The 11,728-nt window shown below is 38.9% G+C and overlaps 1 long non-coding RNA gene across 1 annotated transcript; it reads right to left on the bottom strand.

The window, feature by feature from the left end:
- On the bottom strand, positions 1-10,709 carry LOC138405267 (uncharacterized). Its single transcript, XR_011238957.1, has 5 exons — positions 8,755-10,709; positions 8,605-8,663; positions 2,456-8,360; positions 2,306-2,364; positions 1-2,061 (listed from the first exon to the last, which is right to left on the bottom strand). It is a non-coding gene; the product is annotated as an uncharacterized lncRNA (long non-coding RNA).
- Positions 10,710-11,728: the final 1,019 nt, after the last annotated feature.

Here is an 11,728-nt window from a genome sequence, read left to right on the forward strand (position 1 = left end):
TCTAAGTACAAAAGGCCGGCAATTTACTGAATGCAAAACACACATATAAAATACAGTACAGAAAACAAAACAAATACCCTGCAGGTTCCTAATACTAAGGCAAGTATAATTGAAAAGAGTATTTCACTCTGTCCTTTCGTTCTTTAGTTCTCCTAGTTTATTTCAGTAAAGCTAATCTAAGTTAAGTTAAACCAGTCTTTTTTCTCCTAGGTTGCATCTATTTTTAGAATTTTTCCTCCTGAGTTAAATCTTTTTTCCCTTTCTTTTAAATGTAAGAGAATACTAATAATAATAATAATAGTATTTGACAGTAAAAATTGTTGAATCTTGAATTGGCAAGAAAACATTCAGCCACTCGGCCCTTTGTGGAAGAGTTTGGACATGGCTACAGACAAATAAACAAGGCAGTGTCCAAGATGAAACACTAAAACACTTGACTACTGCTAACAATAGTCTTTGGTTTCCACTGACTGCATTTCCATTGGATTTGCACTCAAAATCATTGCTTTTTAATGGTTTGTGAGTGTAGGAATAATGGGGATTGTGACTTGATAAGGTGGGTGCAATGGTTTTTTTCGTCCACTAGATGGAGGTCATTGACCACGGATCACAACAGTTTTTCCTAGATTCAACATCTTGAATCAACTTTATCAGTGTTCAAGTCAAGTCAACTTTATGATCAATAATGACATATGTGCAGGAAATACAGAGAATTGAAATAGCGTTTCCCTCTTATCCCCGGTGCAAACAGCATTCAACATGAAATATAAAATATCAAAAATAGAAGTCATTCAAAGATATAAACAGGCAGTGGCAAATGTAGATGATATCAAAGATTCGCAGTTTGGGCCCCTGACCAGCTAGAGCTCTGACATTTTGCACACTGCCTCTCCTCTCACCCCAGAAGGCTCCCTATGTGTTATTAAAGCTCTGGGTGTTGCAGGTCAAAAGATCACATTTTTTCCACCTACCTCCTACCTTAGTTCGAGCCCAAAACCACCCAGGGGCCCCAAGTTTTAAGTAGAGGTTCCCCCTGAGACCCAGGAAGCACAACTACATTCGGGTCGCCGTAGCCGGAAGCTGTTTTTCTAGTGTAAAATACCTGAAAAAGGGTGTATTTGAGTGAACGATAAATGGACACATACTTTTCTCAGATCATGTGTATTATGACTCATTATCAGGATAACCACCTACTGTAAATACAAATGCCACAATGTGTACAATTACTGCTGAATATCTACAGAACTGAAATATTACATACGTCAATAGACTATACTGAAATATTACTATAGACCATGTACATCCAAACAGACATTTAACCTGTCTAATCTGTGACCTAGCACCTGCATTCATTAAACAACTTTGGATACCAGTAATAAAGTAAACATAAGCATGTAAGATAAACAAATACAGCATTTCACAAAATATTCTTTAACTCGGCTTACTTCTAATATACTGATAATATATTGCAACTCACAATTTAGAACAGTACACTCAGTAACGCAATTATTTCTGAAAAAATCAATTTAAAATAGCCTGCTTGCAACAACACTAGTCACATAGTTTTTCCACAGCCACGGTGTACTACTATTCCACAGACAGCGCACAGTTAGCATTGCAGGAGATTGATGTGCCTTATGTTAACTTAATCGTCGTCATGTAATTATCAATATTACTTCACGCTACATGAACAGACCGTATTACAAATTGTTTCCTGAGCACATATACACATTCACCTAACACACTGGTAAATATTAACCATTACTTTGAGGTACTGCGCGTATCGCATTTACAAGGCAAGAAGTGTGCTTTGTGAGGTCCTAGTGACCTTGCCATTTGATCTTTGACAACTGAATTCTATTCAAGTCATCATTGAGGCCAAGTGAATGTTTGTGCCACATGTAATGATATTTCCTTTGTATTCAAAACAATGCAAAGTCAAGTGAGCTTGACCTTTCGACCTTTGACTTACATGATGTAGTTGTTCATGAGATATCGCTTTCACATGAATGGGACAGACAGATGGATGGATAAGCTGAAAACATAATGCCTCTGGCCACACTGAAAGTGAAAATGGTAAAGAAATAAATATAGCAATACATGATAAATAATTTGTTCCATGTTCTTTTAATTTACATGGATGATTTCTTGACAAAACAAGCCAACTCTATAAATGTGAACTGAGTGTCAGAAATTAACACGACATTCATAGCATCTGCAAACAATTTTTCCCCACAAATTTCTGTAACTTTCTGAGAATCTGCATCACAGTATATTGTAAAATATCATGTGTTTCAATACTCACATTATTGATGGAACCTCAGTGATGTCTACTGTCCCTGGCTCAGACACTCTCTCAAGCATCTACAGTACATGTCAAGACAGGTAATGGTAGAATTAAAATGACATTAGATATCTACAATTCAGTTGAACTATTATAGTTTCAGATATTAACCATTTAATTCCGAGTTCAGTCAGGAACCCTTTGTCATGCTTTACCCATTTGTTGCAAATGGGGACACAGTTATGATTGGCGCTGAAGGCTCCATTCTTTGGATGTTCCCTGGTTAGCCGAGCAGTGTGCTGAGATAAAACAGGGGACATATGCAGAGCGCCCAGTGGGCGTAGCAGGCAAGGTACTTTTGTTTAAGATGATTTACCACAACCGTGTTTGGACTCGGTGCTGTGGTGGCAGTTTCTGTGAAACAAGCACAAAGTCAAACACTTCTTTCTTTAAGTTTAATTCACCATCTGCAGATGGACTCATTAGTACACATCACCTGATTGACATGCACAAATGAGCAAAGAACATAGGAGAATCTGTGTTCTTATAACTCACAGCCCCCTCCCACTAAGCATGCAAAGGTATATATTACCCTTCTGTATTTTCACTCAGTGGAGGAGACATCCTGTCCTTTTGTTTACATGTTCTGTGGATGACTCCCCCCCGTGAGATCCCACTTGTTTGATCCCAATCAGAGATACGAGATACCATAAAGTTGTGGTTTCTCGAGGCCATAAAACTCAAGTCTCTTAAGCCACCACAGTAAACCTTAAAGTTGCCCTTTTAGATGAACAATTTGGTCAACCATTTGGTCAGTCCTCCACATACATGTCTGTTTATGCAATTATACATACACGAATGTAAAATTTCCATTACGGTGCTAAAAGTGTTTGAGCTTCGCAGGGATCAGTGAGGATGAGGTCGTATTTAAAGGGACCGCTTTGGTGAGAGAATGGGCTGTGATTGGTGGGTGACTGACGAGCACCCATAAACCTATCGGTATAGCTGAGCACATGACTCCGTGTCCTGCATGAACTAACACAATGCTTCATTAGTCACAATTCTAGTTCAGGATTTCCACAATGACATTCTAACTTTAAACTTAATTTAAGGTATCTTGAATTGAGGCAAATTAAAGCTGACCTTGAATTATGATCAGTCAGAATCAAATTGTCATATATCACAAATCATAAACTGGATTTATTTTCATAATTAATTATGGATACAATTCCAAGGTATGATGCAGAAATCTGGAATGGACATCTATATCATTGAGCATTGTACAAGAAGACAAGTACATTATTTTTAAATAAACAGCATGGAACATGGACATGTTACTACATGTTCTACTGAATAAGGGATCAGCCGCATGCTATCCGTAATACAAACAGCCATCATCAGGGACATAGTCATCAGAGAGATCATAGTTAATAATCAACCCATGGTACTTGTACCGTAGTTCTTTACAAAGTCTACCACCTGCCCCTTGATGATAGTACTCTGAGAGTTTGAGGGCTGATGCCTAAAACTCATGTCCTTGGTTTTTGTCACATTTAGTAGTAAAAATGCAGTCACAACAATACAGATTCGCAATCCACAATGGGACCATGGCTGTTCTCATCCGCATGGAGGAGACTGACTGTCACAGAGTCATCAGCAAATTTGAAAAGTAATCTGTTGTCATGCCAGCTGCAGCAGTCATCAGTATACACATTACAGAGTGAAAAGACACAGGAGAAGACCCTGTGGATGATGACAATGCCTCTTACGTGCATTTGTTTACCCTCACTTTCTGTGTTACTTGTCAGTTGCAGCTCGAGGCATCATGCATGTAACCAATATTATCTTTTCCAGGCACTATACTGGTACTGTAGTACCTACAAGTTACGCACGTTCCATTTTGCCTGGGGACATTTAAAACAAACCAGTCTACAACATAGTAAAAATCACATGAAAATCAACTGCCCTCCTCATCTTTTCATTTTTTTTACCCCCCAATTTTTTTATGTGGATTTAGAATTTGATACTGAGCATAGCCGTGAAATTGGCTCCCCAATAGAAATGGTAAAGGTTGTCAAATTAATGTTACCTACATAAATCCCCACAGATTTCCAAAACATTCTCAGAACACAGTTTACATCACAGTATATTGTAAGGTATCACATTTTTAATTACTCACCTTATTGATGGAACCTCAACCATATTTACTGTCCCTGGCTCAGACTCTCTCTCAACCATCTACAGTAGGTGAAGACAGTAGGTGTTTTCGTTCCCAAAACACAGGCTCTCGTGTGGTTCCAAGAGTCTGTAAGAGTAGAACATGAGGTAGAGCATTCAGCTACCAGGCAGACACCTTCTGTGCATTTAAGGTTAAACTTAAAACATTCCTTTTTGATAAAGCCTGGCTGGATCAGGTGAGTCCTGAACCATCCCTTAAGCTGCTATAGGTCTAGACTGCTGGGGAAACTCCCATCATCCACAGAGCACTTCTCCACTTCTCTCGAAAGTGAAATTATAATAACAGTTAAAAACTTCCGTCATCTCATGTCGTGAAATCACTGGAGCTTTAATTTTCGGTTTCATCGCAAAGGGGCTGCAGATGCTTTTGTGAAAGTTTACATTTTGTACAAAATGTGGAATTCTAAGAAACACAGATGTGATTAAGACATTTCTGGTAACCGTAGGGGTTCAATCTTTTCAGGAAGAATGAATGTGTGTTACGTGGCAAGAATCATTTTACTGATCCAACACAGGTCTTAACTATTTCAGATATTGAGGTCATAAGAAGCCACTGTGTGAGGTTAGGCCTGTTTTATTGGTGCTCCTTGAGGAACTCCTTCATGTAGGTAGCCAGAGAAAAGGACCCCAGCACTCGGTTGTACATCGACCAAATCTATGTCAATATGTAAATGAGAATATTCCCCACGAACCCTCCACCCTGGCGCGATTTCCTTTTTTCCCTCACGAACTTATTTTTTATATTAAAGAATGAACTTTATAACATTATTATTTGACCGACACAGATTACACATCAACAGACGAGCTGACGGCACAAGACCTACGACAGAAATTGACCTTAAGAATAAGTTAGCAGTCTGACATGTGACAGCCATTTGAATCGCAAAGAGAGGAGCGTTAAAGCCTCGGAGTCTGAGCAAGGCAATATCAACCGCCACCACAGAAGTCAGAGCAGTGAGAGGGTTTAAATAAATGTGGGAGTGGCAGTTCTTAAAGCTGCCGTGAGATCATCACACAGTCAGGAGGCCTCGCTCGTGGCCGTCCAGCTGTATCCGGCGGTGTGCCTCGGCTGGCGCCTAGCAGCTGACTTAGAACTGGTGCGGACCAGGGGAATCCGACTGTTTAATTTAACACTTTAATAAATGTCAATAACTATGTTACTGACGTGTCCCTCTCTCTCTTTCTCTCTCTCATTGCAGGTATCTCTGACTCCAGAACTGAAGGAGAACAACTATTATTATTATTATTATCATTATTATTATTAACAACAATACTTAATTAATTATTATATGAATTGTTGCTGCTATCATTAATAATCAATAACTTCTTTACACTGTTATCGTTTACATTTTAACTAGTCAGAGCTGATACCTGACGGTGCTCAAGTGTTCCGGTCTCTCGCCTCCCCCTCCCCACTGTTTCTCTTCTCTCCCCATTTTTCTCTGCTCACCCCAACCAGTAGAGGCAGAAGACCGTCCACATTGAACCTGGTTCTGCTAGAGGTTTCTCCCTGTAAGTGAGGGAGTTTTTACTCTTCACAGTCACCAAAGTGCTTGCTCATTGTGGGAACTGTTACGTTTCTCTATATTAAACAATATTTTAATGTCTTGACCTTCTATGTAAAGCTCCTTGAGATAATGTATATTATCATTTGGCGCTATACAAATAAAATTGAATTGAATTTGTAGCACCGGTATCACCCCACTTACTGCGCCACTGGACCAGTTCTAGGTTCTAAGGAGTGGGAAGCAAGAATAATCACACCAGAGACCGTTGCTCTAAGTACAAAAGGCCGGCAATTTACTGAATGCAAAACACACATATAAAATACAGTACAGAAAACAAAACAAATACCCTGCAGGTTCCTAATACTAAGGCAAGTATAATTGAAAAGAGTATTTCACTCTGTCCTTTCGTTCTTTAGTTCTCCTAGTTTATTTCAGTAAAGCTAATCTAAGTTAAGTTAAACCAGTCTTTTTTCTCCTAGGTTGCATCTATTTTTAGAATTTTTCCTCCTGAGTTAAATCTTTTTTCCCTTTCTTTTAAATGTAAGAGAATACTAATAATAATAATAATAGTATTTGACAGTAAAAATTGTTGAATCTTGAATTGGCAAGAAAACATTCAGCCACTCGGCCCTTTGTGGAAGAGTTTGGACATGGCTACAGACAAATAAACAAGGCAGTGTCCAAGATGAAACACTAAAACACTTGACTACTGCTAACAATAGTCTTTGGTTTCCACTGACTGCATTTCCATTGGATTTGCACTCAAAATCATTGCTTTTTAATGGTTTGTGAGTGTAGGAATAATGGGGATTGTGACTTGATAAGGTGGGTGCAATGGTTTTTTTCGTCCACTAGATGGAGGTCATTGACCACGGATCACAACAGTTTTTCCTAGATTCAACATCTTGAATCAACTTTATCAGTGTTCAAGTCAAGTCAACTTTATGATCAATAATGACATATGTGCAGGAAATACAGAGAATTGAAATAGTGTTTCCCTCTTATCCCCGGTGCAAACAGCATTCAACATGAAATATAAAATATCAAAAATAGAAGTCATTCAAAGATATAAACAGGCAGTGGCAAATGTAGATGATATCAAAGATTCGCAGTTTGGGCCCCTGACCAGCTAGAGCTCTGACATTTTGCACACTGCCTCTCCTCTCACCCCAGAAGGCTCCCTATGTGTTATTAAAGCTCTGGGTGTTGCAGGTCAAAAGATCACATTTTTTCCACCTACCTCCTACCTCAGTTCGAGCCCAAAACCACCCAGGGGCCCCAAGTTTTAAGTAGAGGTTCCCCCTGAGACCCAGGAAGCACAACTACATTCGGGTCGCCGTAGCCGGAAGCTGTTTTTCTAGTGTAAAATACCTGAAAAAGGGTGTATTTGAGTGAACGATAAATGGACACATACTTTTCTCAGATCATGTGTATTATGACTCATTATCAGGATAACCACCTACTGTAAATACAAATGCCACAATGTGTACAATTACTGCTGAATATCTACAGAACTGAAATATTACATACGTCAATAGACTATACTGAAATATTACTATAGACCATGTACATCCAAACAGACATTTAACCTGTCTAATCTGTGACCTAGCACCTGCATTCATTAAACAACTTTGGATACCAGTAATAAAGTAAACATAAGCATGTAAGATAAACAAATACAGCATTTCACAAAATATTCTTTAACTCGGCTTACTTCTAATATACTGATAATATATTGCAACTCACAATTTAGAACAGTACACTCAGTAACGCAATTATTTCTGAAAAAATCAATTTAAAATAGCCTGCTTGCAACAACACTAGTCACATAGTTTTTCCACAGCCACGGTGTACTACTATTCCACAGACAGCGCACAGTTAGCATTGCAGGAGATTGATGTGCCTTATGTTAACTTAATCGTCGTCATGTAATTATCAATATTACTTCACGCTACATGAACAGACCGTATTACAAATTGTTTCCTGAGCACATATACACATTCACCTAACACACTGGTAAATATTAACCATTACTTTGAGGTACTGCGCGTATCGCATTTACAAGGCAAGAAGTGTGCTTTGTGAGGTCCTAGTGACCTTGCCATTTGATCTTTGACAACTGAATTCTATTCAAGTCATCATTGAGGCCAAGTGAATGTTTGTGCCACATGTAATGATATTTCCTTTGTATTCAAAACAATGCAAAGTCAAGTGAGCTTGACCTTTCGACCTTTGACTTACATGATGTAGTTGTTCATGAGATATCGCTTTCACATGAATGGGACAGACAGATGGATGGATAAGCTGAAAACATAATGCCTCTGGCCACACTGAAAGTGAAAATGGTAAAGAAATAAATATAGCAATACATGATAAATAATTTGTTCCATGTTCTTTTAATTTACATGGATGATTTCTTGACAAAACAAGCCAACTCTATAAATGTGAACTGAGTGTCAGAAATTAACACGACATTCATAGCATCTGCAAACAATTTTTCCCCACAAATTTCTGTAACTTTCTGAGAATCTGCATCACAGTATATTGTAAAATATCATGTGTTTCAATACTCACATTATTGATGGAACCTCAGTGATGTCTACTGTCCCTGGCTCAGACACTCTCTCAAGCATCTACAGTACATGTCAAGACAGGTAATGGTAGAATTAAAATGACATTAGATATCTACAATTCAGTTGAACTATTATAGTTTCAGATATTAACCATTTAATTCCGAGTTCAGTCAGGAACCCTTTGTCATGCTTTACCCATTTGTTGCAAATGGGGACACAGTTATGATTGGCGCTGAAGGCTCCATTCTTTGGATGTTCCCTGGTTAGCCGAGCAGTGTGCTGAGATAAAACAGGGGACATATGCAGAGCGCCCAGTGGGCGTAGCAGGCAAGGTACTTTTGTTTAAGATGATTTACCACAACCGTGTTTGGACTCGGTGCTGTGGTGGCAGTTTCTGTGAAACAAGCACAAAGTCAAACACTTCTTTCTTTAAGTTTAATTCACCATCTGCAGATGGACTCATTAGTACACATCACCTGATTGACATGCACAAATGAGCAAAGAACATAGGAGAATCTGTGTTCTTATAACTCACAGCCCCCTCCCACTAAGCATGCAAAGGTATATATTACCCTTCTGTATTTTCACTCAGTGGAGGAGACATCCTGTCCTTTTGTTTACATGTTCTGTGGGTGACTCCCCCCCGTGAGATCCCACTTGTTTGATCCCAATCAGAGATACGAGATACCATAAAGTTGTGGTTTCTCGAGGCCATAAAACTCAAGTCTCTTAAGCCACCACAGTAAACCTTAAAGTTGCCCTTTTAGATGAACAATTTGGTCAACCATTTGGTCAGTCCTCCACATACATGTCTGTTTATGCAATTATACATACACGAATGTAAAATTTCCATTACGGTGCTAAAAGTGTTTGAGCTTCGCAGGGATCAGTGAGGATGAGGTCGTATTTAAAGGGACCGCTTTGGTGAGAGAATGGGCTGTGATTGGTGGGTGACTGACGAGCACCCATAAACCTATCGGTATAGCTGAGCACATGACTCCGTGTCCTGCATGAACTAACACAATGCTTCATTAGTCACAATTCTAGTTCAGGATTTCCACAATGACATTCTAACTTTAAACTTAATTTAAGGTATCTTGAATTGAGGCAAATTAAAGCTGACCTTGAATTATGATCAGTCAGAATCAAATTGTCATATATCACAAATCATAAACTGGATTTATTTTCATAATTAATTATGGATACAATTCCAAGGTATGATGCAGAAATCTGGAATGGACATCTATATCATTGAGCATTGTACAAGAAGACAAGTACATTATTTTTAAATAAACAGCATGGAACATGGACATGTTACTACATGTTCTACTGAATAAGGGATCAGCCGCATGCTATCCGTAATACAAACAGCCATCATCAGGGACATAGTCATCAGAGAGATCATAGTTAATAATCATCCCATGGTACTTGTACCGTAGTTCTTTACAAAGTCTACCACCTGCCCCTTGATGATAGTACTCTGAGAGTTTGAGGGCTGATGCCTAAAACTCATGTCCTTGGTTTTTGTCACATTTAGTAGTAAAAATGCAGTCACAACAATACAGATTCGCAATCCACAATGGGACCATGGCTGTTCTCATCCGCATGGAGGAGACTGACTGTCACAGAGTCATCAGCAAATTTGAAAAGTAATCTGTTGTCATGCCAGCTGCAGCAGTCATCAGTATACACATTACAGAGTGAAAAGACACAGGAGAAGACCCTGTGGATGATGACAATGCCTCTTACGTGCATTTGTTTACCCTCACTTTCTGTGTTACTTGTCAGTTGCAGCTCGAGGCATCATGCATGTAACCAATATTATCTTTTCCAGGCACTATACTGGTACTGTAGTACCTACAAGTTACGCACGTTCCATTTTGCCTGGGGACATTTAAAACAAACCAGTCTACAACATAGTAAAAATCACATGAAAATCAACTGCCCTCCTCATCTTTTCATTTTTTTTACCCCCCAATTTTTTTATGTGGATTTAGAATTTGATACTGAGCATAGCCGTGAAATTGGCTCCCCAATAGAAATGGTAAAGGTTGTCAAATTAATGTTACCTACATAAATCCCCACAGATTTCCAAAACATTCTCAGAACACAGTTTACATCACAGTATATTGTACTGTGTATTCGTTCCCAAAACACAGGCTCTCGTGTGGTTCCAAGAGTCTGTAAGAGTAGAACATGAGGTAGAGCATTCAGCTACCAGGCAGACACCTTCTGTGCATTTAAGGTTAAACTTAAAACATTCCTTTTTGATAAAGCCTGGCTGGATCAGGTGAGTCCTGAACCATCCCTTAAGCTGCTATAGGTCTAGACTGCTGGGGAAACTCCCATCATCCACAGAGCATGTGGTGGCAATTTCTGTGAAACAAGCACAAAGTCAAACACTTCTTTCTGAAAGTTTAATTCAGCATCTGCAGATGGACTCATCAGTACACATCACCTGAATGACATGCACAAATGAGCAAAGAACACAGGAGAATCTGTGTTCTTATAACTCTCAGCCCCCTCCCACTAAGCATTCAAAGGTATTTATTACCCTCCTGTAGTTTCACTCAGTGGAGGAGACGTCCTGTCCATTTGTTTACATGTTCTGTGGATGACCCCCTCCTGTGAGACCCCAGGTGTGAGATCCCAATCAGAGATACCATGAGACACCATAAAGTTTTGGTTTCTCGAGGCCATACGACTCAAGTCTCTTAAGCCACCATCGTAAACCTTAAGGTTGCCCTTTCAGATAAACAATTTGGTGAACCATTTGGTCAGTCATCCACATACATGTCTGCTCATGCAATTACACATTCACAAATGTAAAATTTCCATTACATTTCCCCCCTTTGAGCATTTCATGCTCACTAAACAACAATAATTTTTAGACAAACGCATCATCTTGAAATTGAGAATTTCATTCTAGATGAGGGCCCGGAAATTTAACATATCCAATTGCATTCTTGATTAAAGTACACAAATAGTACACAATCAATACACCAGACCAACAACACTTAAATACAAACAAAAATCTGAATCGATGTCAAAAATTCCAATGACACATTTTTCACATTTAAAATACACTATGACCACCAATTCCATGCTTCAGGAATCTGTGTGTC

Source organism: Paralichthys olivaceus, chromosome 17, assembly GCF_024713975.1.
Source record: "Paralichthys olivaceus isolate ysfri-2021 chromosome 17, ASM2471397v2, whole genome shotgun sequence".
In the NCBI taxonomy this organism is placed as follows: Eukaryota; Metazoa; Chordata; class Actinopteri; order Pleuronectiformes; family Paralichthyidae; genus Paralichthys; species Paralichthys olivaceus.